This window comes from Caretta caretta, chromosome 6, assembly GCF_965140235.1.
Source record: "Caretta caretta isolate rCarCar2 chromosome 6, rCarCar1.hap1, whole genome shotgun sequence".
NCBI classification, from domain to species: domain Eukaryota; kingdom Metazoa; phylum Chordata; order Testudines; family Cheloniidae; genus Caretta; species Caretta caretta.
The window spans coordinates 25160749-25179312 of record NC_134211.1 but is presented as its reverse complement, the minus strand read 5'-3'; the positions used below and the strand labels follow the sequence as shown (position 1 = coordinate 25179312).

Below are 18564 nucleotides of genomic sequence, written 5' to 3'. Positions count from 1 at the left end.
CCTAATGCACATGAATCTGACAAGACCTATGCAGGTATCATGTGTTTAATTTGAATATTTATGCTCTGTGTAGTGGGGCGGCTGTCCCACCCCAAGGTAAAAGGGATTAAGAGCAGCTGAGGGAGGCTGGCGAGGCAGTTGGCCCCAGGTGTGGCTGGCTTAATCAGGACACAGTTGGCCTGGATAAAAGGGCTGTGGGGGCAGGAGACAGAGAAGTCTTATTCTAGCCCTGGAGTGGGAAGGGCTAGCTATCTGAGGGCAGGGCAAGGCAAGGCAAGGCAAGGCAAGGCAAGGCAAGGCGGAGCTCCAGCCTGGTAAAACCCCAGGCTGCAGGCCTTGTTGAAGGAGTACGAAGGTACTGGGGATTCAGAGGTACAGCCTGGAGCTAGGCAGAGGCAGCCAGTCCAACCCCCTTGCCAATGATGCAGTCTGCCCTAGTGAAAAGGGGCTAGATGATGATTGGCAGTAGCCATTGAGGCAAGATGGGCTTAGAGGGTTGGGGGTTCCCTTGGGAAGGGAGACCCGGGGGGGGGGTCCTGCTAGGGCAGAACCCTGAGATAAAGGGCACCGGGGTCTGGGAGGGACACGGGGAGCCTGAGGCAGGCAAGCCACTGGCCAGCAGAGGGTGCCCCGAGGCTGGAAAAGAGCTAATTCCCAGCAGGAGGCGCCGCACTGGTGAGTCATATACACATGTGCCTTCCATATGTAAAACAAAGTCAAAACGGAAAACTCAAAGAGATTGTTGAGCAGTAGATGTCAGATGCCCTGATATCTTAGAAATTGCTGAGCCAACAGGTTTACTCCATGGAAAGTGTTGAGATATCATCTGTACTTTCTGGACCACTGATAAGATAACAGCATATGATCACATGGAATTTATTCTCACAACTGTTATACAAATATACACTCTTTTTTTTTATATATCCTAGTGACGTTTACCTACATTTCTGCATCTTCTAGGACACAGGTGAATGAGCAACAAGTGAAATAACCCTGAAAGATCCTATGAAACGGTCTGTGGAAGAGAGGATTTGCTTAAATTTGTGAAGGTCAGGAAAAGCTCACCCAGCACCTGCTCCCGCGCCCCAAGCCTCCTCCCACACCCAAACTCCCTCCCTCTTAGTTAACCAGCATTTTTCATTTACCGGCACCCCCCATTTCCCCAACATGCCCAGATAAAGCAGCCTTTACTGTAGAAACAAGACCGTTCAGCAACAGTTTACCATGCAAACAGAATAAGTATGTTATATTTATGGTGCCTAGTGATGCTGGGTATAAAAATTCACTTTAAAAAAAATATATATTGAGAGTTTCTCTTTCAATTAAGCAATTCACCAGAAGAATATTTAAGAAAAGAATAACTGTATGACACTTTTTTTTATTTTTTTTCAGCAAGTTGTCTCAAAAGAAGCCAAGCAGGGGAAACTATAATGGCAGGTGCTTTCTCCTCTTCATTTGGTCTTGGAGACAGTGAGCCAGTTTGGGGCGGTTTTGTTAAGCAGTCATCTGATGCTATGTGTAAGTATGAAGGCCAAAAAACACATTGTCTAAAATGAACCTGGAAACACTACGGTCTCTTCTCCACTCAGTATACACATTAATTCCAAAGAGTGCTAGTAGGAGTTATCCATACACAAAAAAGAAGAGAAAAAACTAGACACCTAGACATTCCATTTCAGTCATTGGATTCCACTAGTAATGAGATAGCAGCTTTCAATTTCATATTATCAGTGTTACGGAATTGAATTATCAAATGACACATTTATATCATAACAACTCAATAGATAATAGTGAGAAGAATGGATGAGACTCCTATTGCCACTAAAATTATCAATATGAAACATAAAAGGATCTGAATCAATCTTTGTGGAAGCAAGAGAAAATACAATGGAAGAGATGCAGATATTCAGCATGATACATCTATTTTGGTTTTGTTCAAAATTTTCAAGTTTTATAAAAAAATCTCACTTTGATAAGCAGGAATATATAAAACAGATACCTAAATTATGTAATTAATTACATAAAACTGCATAGTACTGGCACAACAGTAGCAATGCCTATTATTAAAGCTGCGGACAATTACCCTGTAACTCTGTTTTCAGTTCCTTACAACTTTTGCAAACTTTAATTTTTTGGGCTGTGGTTTTCCATGCTTCAACTGGTGTGTGCCTCAAGCACATAATTATTTGTATTACAGTGAAGGCACATTGTGCTAGGCACTGCACAAATGTATAGGAAGATCCTGTTTTACTGTATGAAGAGTACAGTCTAATCAAGAGACTGCTATTCATTTTTCTGCGTTTCAACAAGCCCCATGAGCCTATACTGCAACTGTCAGCATTCCAGTGTATCTGAATCTCCCATTTAACCTCTTGATAGGGGCAAGATGTTTTCTTCCTGCAGCTGAGACAGTGTTTTTCTAGCTGGAACTGAATAGCCAAGCATCCACAGGCTTTACATCAAGCCACTAATGTACTTTCAATTGTCCATTAATCACAAAAGTCAGTTACTGCACAGTTTAAATTGTCTGCAAAGCACAGTGCATGTGTCTTCTATTGCATACATTGGCATGGTTTGCCACAATAAATCCAGGGCTCAGATACCTGGAACTAAGCCAAATTGTTTAATTACAACTGAGTCACAATTTTTGCTGTGATTCGATTGCTATGAAGGTTTTCAAAGAGGCCTATCTATAGAGCATTGCCTATTTACTAGTTCTTGTGGAGCTGCATAGAGTAAAGCTGCCAGACTTGCCCAACCAACCATTTGACATACCTGGGGTAATGTCTACATGATGCCCATTGGTTTTCTTAAGATCATTCATGTCTGACTCTTTGGAAGGCTGGCAGAATAGTTTTTCTGGAGCAGAACGCTTAACAAATATAACACCACTGCGTGCATGCTTTGTATGGATGATAACGTTCATCGGCTGCTCCATTGGAATTAGAGGACAGGTATTCCAAAAAACGCTCTCACACACAAAAGAGACAAGTGTAGACTATTTTTTTCAAGCTCTTATGCTAAGCCCAGAAAACTGATATATGGACTGTGATAATAGGTAGACTTTGAGATACTATAATCATCCTACACTTTTCCAGCCACTTTCAGTTTGAAGGACCTTGTTACAGGTGGGATTGGTCAAGCCGTCTATTAATAAGGTTGCCCAACACTTCTCATCATAAGACCAAGTTTTCCATTGCATAAAAGTACACCAAACTTGAATGGTTTGGGCTGAAATTGTCCATGCTGGGTGTCTGCCTCAGGCTAATTTTTTGGGGGAGGGGAAATTTCAGCCAAACAGTGCAGCCATTTCCAAGAATGAGGTTAGTGGAAAATACATTGTTTTGCCCATTTTTGAAAATTCAAGGGACTTTCTTTGAGAAGTTCTAGCTCTGCTTTTGAATGGGGACTTGAAATTTGGCAAGGAGTGGCCTATGTGTGAGGTATGTGCCTATCCCTGTGAAAATCTGCTCTAATTTGCTTGTTAGATACCTTAGACAAATTTCTGTTCCCTCATGGTCAGTAGAGACTTGCTAGTGCTTTGCAGCTAAGTTGCAGACAGAATTTGTTGGAATTGAGCCTGCTCCAGACTGGGGCCAAGCAGGACTTTCCTTGTGATTGCAGTTTCTGGATGCTCAGTTCCAGGCACTGCAATGAAAATCAGAAGCCTGCCCCCCCACCCGTGCTCTCAATGACCCCATTGCTGGGTCCAGGTGCAATGGAGGAGAAATCTGCCTGATTCAAATGCAGCAGGAACAAGAGCTGGATCTGGGGAGGAAGGTTGGTGGGAGGAGACTGGGACTGCAGGCTCAGGGGGAGGGGGAATGGAGGGAAAGCTGGACTGGGAGTTGGGGTAAGAGGGAATCTGGAACTGGATGGACAAGACGATTGGGACTCCCAGCCAGGGAGAGAAACAGTGGTGTGACTGGGGGAGCCAGTGTGTATGGAGACGAAGACTGTATTAGTTGCTGGGGGGAGACTGAACACGAAGATTAGGACTGTGGGGTCCCGCAGGGATCAGTTCTGGGTCTGGTTCTGTTCAATATCTTCAAGTTTGCAGACAATACCAAGCTGGGAGGGGTTGCAAGTGCTTTGGAGGATAGGATTAAAATTCAAAATGATCTGACAAACTGGAGAAATGATCTGAAGTAAATAGGATAAAATTCAATAAGGACAAATGCAAAATACTTAATTTAGGAAGCAACAATCAGTTGCACACATACAAAATGGGAAATGACTGCCTAAGAAGGAGTACTGTGGAAAGGGATCTGGGGGTCATGGTGGACCACAAGCTAAATATGAGCCAACAGTGTAACACTGTTGCCAAAAAAGCAAACATCATTCTGGGATGTATAGCAGGAATGTTGTAAGCAAGACACGAAGTAATTCTTCTGCTCTACTCTGTGCTGATTAGACCTCAACTAGAGTATTGTGTCCAGTTCTGGGCGCCACATTTCAGAAAAGATATGGACAAATTGGAGAGAGTCCAGAGAAGAGCAACAAAAAAAATTAAAGGTCTAGAAAACATGACCTATGAGGGAAGATTGAAAAAATTGGGTTTGTTTAGTCTGGAAAAGAGAAGACTGAGAGGGGGCATAAGTTTTCAGATACATAAAAGGTTGTTACAAGGAGGAGGGAGAAGAATTGTTCTTCTTAACCTCGGAGGATAGGACAGGACAAGAAACAATGGGTTTAAATTGCAGCAAGGGAGGTTTAGGTTGAACATTAGGAAAAACTTCCTGTCAGTGTGGCTAAGCACTGGAATAAATTGCCTAGGGAGGTTGTGAAATCTCCATCATTGGAGATTTTTAAGAGCAGGTTAGACCCTGTCGGGGATGGTCTAGATAATATGTAGTCCTTCCATGAGTGCAGGGGACTGGATTAGAGGACCTCTTGAGTTCCCTTCTAGCCCTATCATTCTATGAGTGTGAACGAGTCAGGGGAGGAGTGGTAGATCTGACAAGGAGCAAGGCTGCAGGGGTAGACCTGGGATTGGCTGGGCAAATAAACTGGGACAAGACGTGGGGGGGGGGGGGGAAATGAACAAGGAGCATGGGGACGGAGGATGAGACAGTGAGGTGTGGGCACAGAGGCTCAGAAAGGAAGAGACCGATCAAATGAGGAGCTGGGGGGTGGGGAGGCAGGGACTGGGAATGGCTTGGCATAGAGATTGAGCCGGTGGGCAGGGGTAAGACTGGGAGTGGCAAGCCAAGGGTTCAGACTACTACTTGCTGAGCAAGGAGGCTGGGAGCTTCAGGAGTGGACACTAGGTCTGGCTAGATGAGGAAAATAGGATGAGGAGCCAGGGGTTGGGAAGAGACAAGATGGAGGGAATGAGGCAGAAAGGTCAAGCCTGGGAGAGAATGGACCGAAGAGCCTTTGCCCACTAGAGCACACATTCCTCATGAGCCTAGAATGGAACTCAGGATTCCTGCGTCTCACCATTCCTCTGCTATTGGCAAACATCTGTGAAACCCATCAAAAAAGGGTCCCATCCCCCTCTCGTGCTGATCCACACAGAGGATGACAAGCTACTACTGCTACCAGTTACTCACAAAACAACCTTGTTAAAAGAACATTATTAAAGTTGCAAAGTCCAGTATTGAACAATTAGGAAATGCCAGAATGAATTTGATCTGCTTGTGCATATGCCTTACGACACAGTCTTTAATTAGACAATTATTTTTCCACAGAACCCCCACCACCACATACGCCCCATTTCTGATGCAGTATGGCCCTCCTTAGCTTGTCAGAGCCAAGAAATCACAGCACAACATGGCAGGGTGCGGGTTTTTCCATGTGACTGCTTCAGGCAGATATCTTAAAGCAGGAATACAGTCGGTTCTGACATTGCTCCTTTAATCTTCACAACTACTGCTAAAGCTGGAGTTTCCTCTCAAAAAGCATTTTAATTACAAAACCTCCAGGCTTCCACCTTCCTTCCCTGGACTGTCCTTTGTGCAAAAGCCATTTCCACTGCTTCCTCATTTAATACAATAGAAACTGGTAATATAACAGCCACTGGCACAATGGCACCAGCCAATGTTGAGCAAGACTAAAGCACGTTTTGCTGCAGCAGGGAGCGATCTCATTCCCTCACTGTACAATATCTAATGTCTTGTTGTTGTTCTCCCTGATAGCATTCTTTTAATAATTAGCTAACAAAGGAAAAGGTAGTAGTAAAATCAAGCCTATTTACATGGCTTAGTAGTGTCTCCCATTCCCCATCCTGGTTCCTGCCAGTGTCTTATTCAGTACCATTTGGAAAGAAGAATTGGAACACCCTTGAGCTTGTAATAAATCTGTTATTTCTGAACTTCCAGGAGGCCAGAGTTCAGTTTTCTCTTAGTCACTGGAAATCATTGGTTTCTGCTGAATTAAGAGTCTGATTATCTTAAATGAAAGCAGATGTTATTAAAAATTACAAAAAGAATGAAAGAAAAATAGAACAAGGGGATAAAGGCAAAAATCACCCACATGCCTTTTTAAATCCTATGTAAATTTTTGTGAGGGAGGGTCTAAACTTGAATTACACCATATTGTAGTTGAGAGAAAAGTCTTTATTCTATCTGACACAGGAACAACAAAAACCTCTCTCTGTCATTAGATGTTCCCTCAAAATGTCTCCAATTTGTGTTTGTTTTATAGTCCCCATCTTCTTTGCCAAGTGTTAACATACTGCATTATTCATTCCCCAATACCTGATCAGAAGAATTAAAAGCTGTTTAAATCTGGTTTGGATGCTTCTTGTTTCTTTCTACTTACCCACACAGTGGCCATGTCTATCATAGGAAATCTGCTCTCATTAACAAAATGAAACAGTTTAGGTCTGGGATATGAGTTTAGGATAAACATGCATTTTCCTTCTCTGAAACATACATTAACATCTAAGCAGCATAAGTACACACTTCCTTAGCGCACATAATCATTATAGCCTTTTGTTCAGTTTCACACCTTCTTGTAAACATGTCTAAAGCCTTTTCGGATTGGTTCCTGCTCAGATTGGGTTTGAGTTTACAGCAGTAATAAGAATTAGTGAGAAAACAGGTATCCAACAAATTTTAAAATCATGTTAGTTGCAACCACGCAAGTCACATGCTCAGACACTGCCATTGCCAGAAGTATAACTGGTCGTTTTAGCATAGCAAATGGCCCTGACCCCATAGTACTCGATCTTCAAGTGGTGTTCTTTTGCTGGACTGTTTCTCCTCTATCTCATCCACAATGCTGGATACAGAACAAGAGGAAGTATCAGCAACTTCACATTGCTGTAGCAGCAGTCTAGATGATGTTATAGTATTGCAGAGTCTGGGAGAGTGCAAACCAAACAGCAGTGGCTAGGGCCCATTAACTTGGTATGAAGAGGTATTCTTGTCACTATGTAAACAATGAGAGATTGAGCTGCATTCAGACCTAGTTGACTAGGGCATTGGGCCAAGCACGGAAGACTTATTTGGGAGCAGTGAGTAAGGTTTGCTTTTAATGCCCACTATTCTAGGCAATACAGTCAGGGTAAGGTGCTCCTGTACATTAGACAGGGACCCTCTGCTGAGCCATCTTCACCACACAGCCAACAAATTAGACTGTAGACTAGGGAGAGAGCAAAAAGGAGAGGGAGGGCATGAGCCAACATGGAACCAAGAGACAATACCACTTTGTCTCCCCTTCATCCTCATCCTTCCACACATGTACCCCTTCTCATCTGTGCTGTCCAAAATATAAATGTGTGGCCACTGCACAAGAATAACCCCCTGATGGGAAAGATGTGACGTGAAAAACAAATTCTCTGTACCGGTAGGAAAGACAGGTATCAGTTTTCTACTAGAAGGTATTACAACAGCATGTAGCACAATAGGGTCCTGGTCTATGACCAGGTCTCCCAGGCACTACAGTAACACAATTACATACCCATTACAACTAGTGCTTAAAACCAGCATCAACCCACCCAGACATGTAGGGAGGAAAGAAACAGACCTATCCACTCCATCCCCTGCTTGACAGCAAGAATAACCTGCCTCTCAGTAGATACATGCAGATACACTGGGTATTCTCCAAAAGAATAAACAACCTTACCTATACTCTAAACAAACACAAAATTTGAATGTGGTACTAGCCACACCGATTGGCAACATTTTTTTAAATGACATGGTGACTTACAAGCCTATAAGTATGTAAAAACACTACTCATCTCCAAGATAAGCGTGCTTACAAAAAATACTATAATTAACAGAAGGCTTCACTGTGCATTTATGGATTCATATTATATTACAAAGTGGAAGGTCCTGCTTTGTTAATCTTCTTGACTTCATCCATAGGTACAGACAAAGTTCATAAGAATAATTCATTTCATTTGGCTCCTGCAAAAGCCTTCGATAATGTCTCACCTGATAAGCTCCTTTTTAAAATACAACCTATGTTGAGTGCTGGTTGAAACTGTTGCAAAGGAGTTTTAAAAAACAATTAACTAACGCAACAATGGTTTCCCACAGGGGTTTGTACACAGAACTCTGTTTTCAATTCTACATAATTGACCTAAGCAAAGAAACCAATAGTATTTCTTTCAAATTGCAGGCAGCATAATGTAACAGGTGTACACTATAAATAAATGGGAGAAACACAGTTCATCTTTAAGAGCAAGACAATTTAGCAATTAAAATTTATTACGAATATAAAGCATTAGAACTGGGACTCAAGATCATGAATGGAAAGGAAAGTAAATGTAGGTTTCAGCTTTAAATATTAGGTCTACTGAAATGCAGTGGAGCCCAGTGATAGCATATATTTTTTAAAATAAAGAACACTGGAGACATAGTACAGTGCAAATTGTATTATTATATAGTATATAGTTCTGTATTATTATTACAGTTCTGTTAAAATTACACCCAGCCCCACCTGTACCAACTATGAATACGTCAGAATTTCCCTTAAACCATTTTTTAATCAGAAAGTTGTAACATGTCAACAGAAAAACGTACTCAAGCCTGAACCAAGAGCTCCATTCACTAGGTGATCTGAAGTTATTTTTTAAAACAAAATATCTACTAGTTTCACTGCTTGCAAATTCACAGTAATTTTAAGCAAAGTCATCTGGATAAAGGAAAAACTGACCCAATCTCATACTCAACCCAAACGTTTCTGAGGTTTAATAAAGGGTGGCTATGGGGAGTTTTGACTTATGTGTTTATTCCAAACATTTAGAAAAGGGCATCAGCATAAGAGCAAGTGTGTGGAGTTCTGTTTGTTTTGAACCACGCTCCATGTTTTGTTTAACTCAGTGCTGTTGTTTTTATTTTTCCTCCATGCATTTCTATCATTTGCTATAAGCATAAGAAGCACACAGAAGTGTGGTCAAAAAGCAAGCCTTTTCTTAAAATTGGTGACCAAACCTCAAGGTGGAGAGACTGGAGGGAGAGAGGAACTTTGACTATGTCCCAGCTAACTGACAATGATAATTTAGAGCAACAAGGCGGGGGAGGGTAATATCTTTTATTGGACCAACTTCTGTTGGTGAAAGAGACAAGCTTTCAGGCTGCACAGAGCTCTTTTTCAGGTCTGTGGAGCTCAAAAGTTTCTCTCTTTCACTAACAGAAGGTAGTCCAATAAAAGATATTACCTCACCCACCTGTCTCTCTCATATCCTGGGACCAACAAGTCTACAACAACATGGCAAATAACAGAAATTTTTGGCAGACAAAGAAAAAAACTTCATTTCTGGACACCTTTTGCCTCCCATCACCAAGTTTCCAGAAAAAAGCTGTATCTGCTGGCAAAAATGAAAATAAAATTGCCTCTTTACAAATAGTCTCAGAGCAAAACTGAATTCTTTCACACAGCTCTACTATGGCCTAGATATATCAATCAATCCTTTTTTGTTTGCTTGTTTCTGTTTCTTGATTTGTTTGGTTTTGGTGGGGATCTTTCTTTTTTTATTTTTATTTTTTTACAATTTCTTACATTTAAAAAATTTGAATGTGTCACTTATTATATGGCTTTTCTTTTTAATATAAAAGTGTTAAAATGTTTAGGAACTGACTTCAAACCACAAAATCCAAAGACACTAGTAGTGAAGTCCAGAATGCTGTCTATCTCTCACCTCCTTTGATTTACAAACCCAGATTCACACTTATGGGAAACAAACATATTTGTCAAGAGCATAGGGGGAGTATATGTGCTGCATATGCATGAGTAGAAGTAAACAAATGGATGGGTTCTTTCTTTGAAAATGTGTTTTCACCATCTGTGCTGCGTACACAGGCCAGCATTCCGGAAATACACTTGGAAGCAGTAATTTCGATATTGGGTTGGTTTGTGGTTAAATGTCTTTCTTCATAGTACTGTGTGAAAACACTACATCTTTAATAATTCATTATTAAAAGGTTTGACCCACAATGTAATAAGAATACCCTATCTGCCATTGTTTCTTATTTTTTATGCATACACACACCCACACTGCTATGAAAAATTAGCAAACATTGAATCTGCATTGCAGAGTTTTAAAACTAGCCTCTTGGTTCATATCTGCTGGCCAATCCAAATCCGTGTAAGCATCTTAGATTTCAAATAAACTAAGTCATAATCGTGACTAATTAAACCTGAAGTACACAAAGGCAAAGTAAATTGAGCCAGGTACATGCAACAGAATGAAGATAAGATAGGAGCTGGTTATTGTACACAGGAACACAAGAGCTGCCATACCATAGCAGGCCAGTGTTCCAACTATTCTAGATTGTTGTCTCTGGTAATGGCCAATACACTGTGCCTCAGAGGAAAATGCAAACTAAAAATGCAATTCACCTAGCCACAAAAAAGTACTTACAACATATAATACTAAAAGCACCTGAAATTACCCCACCCCCCCAAAAAAACCAACAACAACAAAAACCCCACAGCAACAAAAGTTTCTTAATTCCAGGGGGTTATCGGATTTTAAATTACTAAAGTAAAAAGGGGTTCTTTCCTCATGTATTTTCAATAGATTTAATTAATTCATTCTTTGCCTCACATGGTTCTGCAACTTTTCGTTGGTTATGAAAAGTCAGTTCCAACATAGGGGCAAAGATAGTGATAGGACTTCAGAGGCCCTCTGCAAAGAATCCATTTAAGCCCTTCCAGTTCCTTTTCCTCATAGGGAGCACAAACAACTACTGCCACACACATCCATCTTACCTCTTGAAACTGATGTTCAGGAAGCGGGTGCCTTTGACAACAGATGCAGATGCTGGGAGGCCCATGGGACCACACCAACTCTACAAAATGTTGGAAAGTTTCTCTATAGCACTGTCTTCCTTTTCTCAGTTGTGGCAAGTGCTACAGCCATGGGTTTGGTACTAATGGTAGGATCTTCCCTAACATATACCAAAGCTACTGAGTATGTTCTCATGCGGATATGTGAGAACTGATTCCCCAAATAATCTCCCCTGTATTCATAGAAGCCATACATCTTAATCTTCAATTACTGAGCTAAGTTTTATTTGCATTAGTAGTGTTTAGAGTATGCACTCTAACCAACTTACCTGCCAAGCAAAGAACAAGGGATAAATTAAAACGATTAAACTTAAAACACTTTACCTAGAAGAAATAACATTTTTTGTCACCTCTGGCTCATGATTCAGCATTTTTATGTAAATGTACAGCTTACTTGGTGGTAAATGAATAGATGATTCCCAGTTCAACTCTCCTGACAAACTGTGCCCATCACCTATGACTAATGAATACAAAATACAATATTGCTTGGGTACAAAGTCTTGTTGCTCATTCTGTCTCCTTTGAGATGGTTCCCTTCCTTGGCCTGGGCGAAATAAGACATGGATCCTTCAAATGGCCTGGACAGAGTCCAATTGTCTTAACCAGCGGCTGCCACTTCTGCTTATCCTGGATGATAAAAAAAAAAAAGAAAGAGAGAACACCTGGATCCTCTAAAAACAGAAACTATCAACACCTCTTTTCATGAAAGGAATTGCCACATTATAGAACATGCAGTAGTCTGATCAGTACTAAAGAAACAAATTACTCAGTGCTGGAGACTTTGCAAACTACTGTCCAGTGTCTAACACCCCTTTTCTAAACAAGCTAATTGAGAAGTTAGTGACAAATAGTCTCTAATGCCAACTGTCAGCTGCCAGCATCCCTCTCAATCAGGCTTCGGGCCAATCCATCAATGCAACAGGTGCTGTCTCTGACCTCCTCCTGTTCACAGGCAAGCCAAGCACCTCCACAGTCATCCTGCTGCAGCTCTTCACAGCACTTGACACCACTGAGCACCAAATACTCCTGTCCTACCTTCAAGAGGCTGTAGGTTTGAATGGAAATGCCCTGAAATGCCTCATGTTTTTCCTTTCAAACTGAACCCAGAGGGTTCGTTATGGGAGCTGTTCCTTCACCTCCACAGCCCTCACCGGTGCAGTCCCACAGGGCTCAAACCTCTCCAGATGTTATTCAACATCTCTAAGAAGCCATTGGAACCTGGTGAAGCAACACAGGCTGAAGTGCCAGCAGTATGCAGACAACATCCCGGTCTACATTTCCTTTATGTCAAATGTAAATAGCACCATATAAAGAGGCCACTCCAGCTAGAGGCAAGCTAGGCAGCTGACTCCGGTGACAGATGTGGCCCGACAACCAATGTTCTCTCTAATTTTTGACAGGCCGTGTGCGCAAAAAATTTCTTCTGTGCAAATTTTTGTACTTCGGTGCAAATTTTTGTGCACGTGGTGTTTCGCCGTGTGCGCAGGGTTTAGGATCTGTGTGCGTGCGCACACGCGCACAGCTTAGAGGGAACAGTGCTGACAACCCTTCCATCATGACATCCTTCTGTAACATCCTTCACCTGCCCTCAGCCATGGGATCCTTTCTGACTTCTCGGTGCTATTGCATACCCAAATAGCCATGACAGCAAAAAATACCCTCTTTCTATCTGTGATTGGCCCGAAGATTGATCCCATCTCCTGAGGCACAGATGGGCCAGAATGATCTATACATTTGTTATCTCCACATTTGATTATTGCAAATTATAACTTGAAACAAAGCCACACTCTCTGAAAATGCACCATTTTGTGCAAAATGCAGCAGCCTGCCTACTTAATAACACAAGTTACTATGAAAACATGGCCTCAGTGCACCTGACCCTGAATATGGAGTCCTGTTCAAGGCCTCTGTGACCTGCTATTCACAGCTCTCCATGGGATTGGCCCTAGATCTCTGAGAGGGCATCTCTCCCTCCATGACAGTGACCTCCCAATGTCCCAGATAGCTACAGTCCAACACAACAATGAAATTGTTGTCCAGTAGTAGAGGGAGGCTCAAAAGTGGAGGAGACAGAACTTCAACAGAAACTGAGGCTGTGGAACTCACTCCCACAAGACAAACCATAACCAAGGCACTCAGCACATGCACAACTAAATGCAGAACTCTTTCTTTCAACTTTGCTTTCTCTCAGTCAGTTCTTTGTGCACAAAACACCCCAAAACTATAAACTAATGAAGCTATTTCTCCTACAAGCTGGAAAGGCAGAGAGAGAGATTGATATTTCTATTTTTAAATATTTGAAGGACATGCAGATGATGATGGGGGCCATATAAAAAGACACAGCACACCTCACATCTAAGTCTACTAAAGTCCCTGACTAACAATAGCTCTGCAGCTCACCCACAGTACATCCAATTCTATCAAAGAACCTCAGCTTGTCTATTCAGTGTCCCACTTCCTCCAGTGTAGAAACTAGGGTTGCCACCCATCCAGTTTTTACCCGGAGAGTCCAGTTTTTGGCTTCTGTGTCCGGGTGACTTAGGTTGCCAGGTGCCCAGTTTTTGGGGACAGGGGAACTCTAAATGGCTCCCGAACCAAAAGTCCAGTTACCATGGGGTGGGAAGAGGCACAAAGTAAATGATCTGGAGGATGGTGTGGATTGCACCCTCAGCAAGTTTGCAGATGACACTAAACTGGGAGGAGAGGTAGATACGCTGGAGGGTAGGGATAGGATACAGAGGGACCTAGACAAATTAGAGGATTGGGCCAAAAGAAATCTGATGAAGTTCAAGAAGGACAAGTGCAGAGTCCTGCACTTAGGACGGAAGAATCCCATGCACCGCTACCGACTAGGGACCGAATGGCTAGGTAGCAGTTCTGCAGAAAAGGACCTAGGGGTTACAGTGAACGAGAAGCTGGATATGAGTCAACAGTGTGCCCTTGTTGCCAAGAAAGCCAATAGCATTTTGGGATGTATAAGTAGGGGAATTGCCAGCAGATCGAGGGACATGATCGTTCCCCTCTATTCGACATTGGTGAGGCCTCATCTGGAGTACTGAGTCCAGTTTTGGGCCCCACACTACAAGAAGTTGTGGAAAAATTGGAAAACGTCCAGCGGAGGGCAACAAAAATGATTAGGGGACTGGAACACATGACTTATGAGGAGAGGCTGAGGGAACTGGGGATGTTTTGTCTACGGAAGAGAAGAATGAGGGGGAATTTGATAGCTGCTTTCAACTACCTGAAAGGGGGTTCCAAAAAGGATGGCTCTAGACTGTTCTCAATGGTAGCAGATGACAGAACGAGGAGTAATGGTCTCAAGTCGCAGTGGGGGGAGATTTAGGTTGGATATTAGGAAAAACTTTTCCACTAGGAGGGTGGTGAAGCACTGGAATGGGTTACCTAGGGAGGTGGTGGAATCTCCTTCCTTAGAAGTTTTTAAGGTCAGGCTTGACAAAGCCCTGGCTGGGATGATTTAGTCGGGGATCAGTCCTGCTTTGAGCAGGGGGGTTGGACTAGGTGACCTCCTGGGGTCCCTTCCAACCCTGATACTCTATGATTCTAGGTCATTAACTTGCTCCAGCTCCTGCTCAGCCAGGACCATCTCCTACCTGCAGGCAGGCTCCTTCAGATGATCAAGTGAGCGACAGGGGTAACAGGGGAGCGGAGCAAACAAAGGGGGCTGGGCCTAGGGGGGAAGAGATGGAACAGGGGCAGGGCCTCAAGGGAAGAAGTGGAGCTGGGGCAGGACTTTGTGGAGAGGCGGGGCAGGGGTGGAGCCTCAGGGGTCTGGTTACCAGCAATTAGAAAGGTGGCAACCTTAGTTGCTAGAAACTGGAACAGACCAATGGCCATACTCGATCAAGCCAAAAGTCCACCTAGTCCATTATCCAACACCCCTAACAGAACTGCCTAAAAACCTCCGGCTTTCGGTCAGAGATACTGGCCTTCTGCTCTTTTCTGCAGCTCAATGACAACTCACTGCTGCTTCCAGCTATTCTAGCTCCTAGCCAGGTTTTTTGCTCTGTGGAGTCATGGGAGACTTTTTCCTCTCAGTCACTGATAAGAGGTGCTGTCTCCTCCGGCTGCTGGAGGTAGTCATCTAAAAAAACCCTATCCTTGGCCAAGCCGCTCAGTAGAGAACTAGCACACTAGGGGTTTGGTTTGGGAAGGATGAGAGCCTCAAGGACTCCAAGGAATCACAGGGAGAGAGGCAAGAGAGCTGGAGGGGCACACACTGCAGACCAAAAATCCTGTAGGAACCCCAGGATGGGGGCAAGAATGCTGGAGATGGTGCAAAGAGAGTAGAGTCTGCTGGCCACAGCATACAGAAGAAAAGATAAGTTCAGCTCCCCCTGCTGGTAGAAGGCAGCAAGTGGCAGGTTTCTAAAAAAAACAAAACCAAAAAAACCTTTACTTCTGAATGTCAGTCTGGGGAGGCAATGGAAGTGCACTGGGGAGATAGCACTCTGCTCTTGTCTCCTTACAGCCACACAGCAGACATTTAGCCATGCACATTGAGGTGTTTGAGAATATTTAGTATCACTGTCACTCATCAATTCACCTGAACAGTTCTTTTGGAGCAGTGGATGCTCACTGGGGTCAATGCTAATACCATGCATTTGTGCGCTCACGGTCCTTTGAAAAAAAAAATAAAAAGTTTTCTGTGCACCCTATAATTCCATTCCTAAAACAGAATTACAGGATCTTAATTTATCTGTCCCACCCCTCAAAAAGTAACCAAGCAAACAAGACCAGTCCATACTACCTACTAGCATACCTGCAAAATTCTATTTGAAAAATTAGGGCCAGATCTTCAACTAGAATATATCAGCATAGCTCCATTAAAGTCAATGGAGTTATACCAATGTATACCTACTGGGGATCTGGCTATAAGGTTTAAATTAAGGAAGCACAGAAACGACCTTCATTTCTTTCTTCAGTTGTATAACTCCTAAAGTGCCAAATTGTTCTCCCCCTAGAACAGAATTGTTCCATTTTTCACTGAGGAGAGAACTGACATGGCACAACTACTATTTAAACCCCTGGATGTAGGTTTACAATCTGAAAATGGACATGCCCATAAAACAGTAGCATGAATGTTACTGGCGTGTTTTCTGTTGAGGACACACTTGGCCATGACTTCTATTCTTCACGTGTATCTTTCCTACACCCAGCATTAAGGTAAAACTCCTAATAATTTTAGAAGATATTAGCAAAGATTTTCAAAAGTTATTTTGGGCGCCTCAATTTTGGGCACAAACAGCACTTATTTCTACAGATGAAAGATTCTGTATTTACTGTATAATACTATTTATAACCTTATTCTTTATTTCAAATAATTGCTTTGATCATCAGAATTTAAAAAAAAAAAGTCACCAGAACTGACTTGGGTCCTGTTCCTAGGACTGGGCCCTTAAAATGCCAAAGATGCTAGGTCAGATAGAACCGGCCTGATCAGACAGAGAAACCTCTGTATTATTCAGCTTTCAAAAGTGATTTTATGACATGCTAACATCAATCCATAACATTTCTTCTGGATCTTATTACCTGGAAGTAATATTGCAAATTGCTCAAAGGCGATGTAAACCCTTTATAACATAGAGATTAAAAAGCATTAATTTTTCATGCATACATTTGTAAGCTGCTGATGAACAACAGCACTGATCCGCCACTGTGCTCGTTCAGGACTGGCACATTGCTCCATGTGAAAGAACACTATAGACATTGTACATAATTCAGCACCTGAACACAGTTACAGCACAGAAGCTCTAGCATACTCCAGAACTCATCTTCTCCCTTGCCTACAATCACCAGAAGTATTATCAGCTTGAAGGAATGTAGTGAAGCACTGTATCTACAATAGAATCAGGCCTGGTAAAGCTACAGTTGCCACTGCAACATAACCATCATCTATCTTCCTCCAATGGAGCTACAGCAGCAGAATAATGGAGTTGCCTAATGTGAAGGGGATGGTGAAATAAATAATATACTGTAACTGAATAATTAAGAATTAATTATTTAAAATCCTTATTTGCATCAAAGAATGAACCATTTAAGATGTAACCTACTTTATCTCTTTCTATACCAACAAGAGGAAACAAATAATTTGTGTCAACCATAAGAGAATGCCCTGTTATGAAAGGCACCTGATTCTATGTTCTTATTCTAGTAAATATGTAAGATGTCTTCAGGTTCTTGGATTTTTTTTTTTTTTAATAAAAGCCCACTCTGACACATCTATAGGGCTGCTTTGGTTTCCTTATACATAATCTGGAATAAGATACACATGGGCAAAAGTTTGATGTTCAATGCTTATTATGCCAACCAGAAAACCATAAGTTAACTGTTGCAATACTTCATAATTAAAGAAATTCAGGAAACCTCCTGCCAATATGTAGGTTCTGGGGAAAGAGGTAAACACCATGTAAAGTGAGGAGGTGGGCTAACAAGCTAGACTTTCAATACAGGCGTTGTTAGTGCTCATTTCAGTCATTAGTAAGATGTTTGATGCACTATTTAAAGGTACTGAGGACCTAATTCTACCACCCTTACTCACTTTGAACCAGATTCTGATGCCCTTACCTACACTAACATTTTCCTCCTCCTCCCCCTGCAGGCCATGAGTTAATTAGTTAATTAACAGTCCCACTGATTTCAGTGGGACTACTTGCAGAGTGAGGCACTATGCAATGTGAGAAAGGATAACAGAATCAGGCCCAGAATAATTTTTCAAACAAACATTAACAGACAGATTAAACTGCCCTCTGAAAAACAAAATTTATTTGCTCTGGTAATATGGCTGGAATGAGGAGTTCTCAACACTTCATGCCTTGGTCACCAAGAACAGGAATGAATGAATGGAACACACATAGGTCAAACACATTCATTAAAAATAGATACAGGCCAGATTAGATAAGAAGATTTACATTTACTTGGCTAGGTAGATTTTGTTTGTAAAACCTTAAATAAGAGCAGTTTAGAATCTGCATAAGACCTACATGGGCGCATATACACCTGACCCAGCAAAGTAAATGTTTGCTCTGACAGAGGGAGAGCAACAACAAACTATTAACCAACACCACAACCAGGGATGTGAAATTTACCACAGATTGCTCTGTAAATCAGTCTGCCTGGAGTCTGGAAGGCACCTTAGCTCAGTGCAGTTTGTCCTTTCCAAGAATAAGTCAGATCCTTCAACAACTGGCTGTAATCACAGTGTCAAAGCCTAGGACGCAGGCAACCCCCTGCTCCCCCTCCCTCCAGAGTGGTGCCTTATGGCAGCAGCATTTGACCCCAAGCAGCTGTCAGGACATCAGG

At 42.3% G+C, this 18564-nt stretch overlaps 1 protein-coding gene across 3 annotated transcripts in view; it reads right to left on the bottom strand.

Annotated features, from left to right (window-relative positions):
- The window catches only part of KCNQ1 (potassium voltage-gated channel subfamily Q member 1), a 533253-nt gene that overhangs the window by 513870 nt on the left and 819 nt on the right, over nucleotides 1–18564 (bottom strand). The gene's annotated exons all lie outside the window — the stretch shown is intronic.